The 1,741-nt window shown below is 33.1% G+C and overlaps 1 protein-coding gene across 1 annotated transcript in view; it reads left to right on the forward strand.

Moving 5' to 3' along the window:
- Window positions 1–1,741, forward strand: part of LOC106869270 (coiled-coil domain-containing protein 138) — a 42,870-nt gene that overhangs the window by 20,501 nt on the left and 20,628 nt on the right. The gene's annotated exons all lie outside the window — the stretch shown is intronic.

Below are 1,741 nucleotides of genomic sequence, written 5' to 3' on the forward strand. Positions count from 1 at the left end.
TATATATATATATATATATATATATATGTATATATATATATATATATATACATTGATACATTGTACATGATTGTTCAATGATAGTTACTCCTGACAAAACCAGTTCTTCTGGATGGTTTGACATTTATTTTATATATTATATCATATATCATATATTGTCTTTATAATAACATTATGTTTCATGGAGAAACTAACATTGTATCATTCTGACAGTTTGAGACAGCAGCTGATTCTGTAGACTGTATTCTTACTGCTGTATGATGCCAGTACAATCAATATTCCATGATATATATATGTCTATATATGTTTGAAAGCACAATTTACAGAGACAAGTTTTGTCAGATTCTGCTGTCATAAACTGCAAAGGCAGCAATGCAATTGCTTCGTATGTTCTTCAGAGTTGAAAGAAATGCCATTTAAAATAACGAGGACTTCAGCTTGTTGACGACAAATTAATAATTTTCAAAGCTGAGGTAAGGATATTGAACGAGAAAGGCTGCGAGTAACTAGAAACCGTCTCGTAAATTAATTGTAGAATGTGTTAACTTGACTTCATACTTGCAAACTGACTGCACGTGGGGAGGGGGGAGTGAAAAAGGTTCCATCAGCTCATTAAGCAATGTTCTCCCCTCTTTCTTTTCCCTTTCGATGAAGTTTGGAATGTTTCAGATTCATAAAAGAACCCCACTCCAATAGCATGGAAACCTTTAATTCTAGAATTATTTCTAAAGAAGTTATAATCTGCCATTTTTTTCTGCCTGGGCCACCTCCTGTCCCATGTTAACTCTGACATGGTTTCTACAGCTGGGTGCTGTTCCTAATGCCAACCACTTTACAGTGTGCATATCCTCCTCCTGCTCCTCATCCTCCTCTTCATCACCATTTAATGTTGGTTTTCCATGCTGGTATGGGTTGGAGGGTTCAACAGCATCTGGTGAGACACATTTACATTTGTATTTTGTAAGTGTTCTGATAGAGCAGATCTATGATCTAAGATTATCCAGCCATGACCATCTTGTCTTATATTACAAACACCTTACGTTTAAGACTATCTTATCCAATATGTCCTTCTTGCAGTATTTTTCTACAAGACAGCATTGCAGGATTTGACTGAGTTTTGACTGCTATTTCTAGCATAGCAAGCTACCACTTATAGGCTCGTTTGCTGATCTCCAATTTATATATTTCACTACGATAATGCAGACTATAATAGCTTTTAGAAAATACAAATCATATATTTTAAAAATGCTTGTGTGACCTGTGTTATCTTTATGGGAAAACAAAGAGGAAAAGAAAATGGTTACTTTTATTATTTCTGATATTAATACCTTCATTAATATTATTATTATTATTATTGTTCTTGTTATTATCAATGTTGTTGTTGTTTGATAATTTCATATGGCCAGGTGTCCTGTCTCATATAGATTTATCCATCAATCATCTGTTATGTGGCTTTGCTCGATCAATATAACGACAAAAGCTTCAAGCAGTAAATCTATTAACACACAAATTTATGTAACTTTCTGATATTTATGTTCACCCCTTTTTGCTTGTGTGTTTGTGTGTGTGTGTGTATATGTGTGTGTGTGTGTGCATGTATATATATATATATATATATATATATATATATATATATATATGTAATGTTTGTGTATTTTCATGTCCTTCGTGTGTGTGTTTGTATGTATGTCATTCCAACAGAGTTTTGGGAAACATGCTACCCTTTATATTAATGTGTGTG

This window comes from Octopus bimaculoides, chromosome 13 (assembly GCF_001194135.2).
Source record: "Octopus bimaculoides isolate UCB-OBI-ISO-001 chromosome 13, ASM119413v2, whole genome shotgun sequence".
In the NCBI taxonomy this organism is placed as follows: Eukaryota; Metazoa; Mollusca; class Cephalopoda; order Octopoda; family Octopodidae; genus Octopus; species Octopus bimaculoides.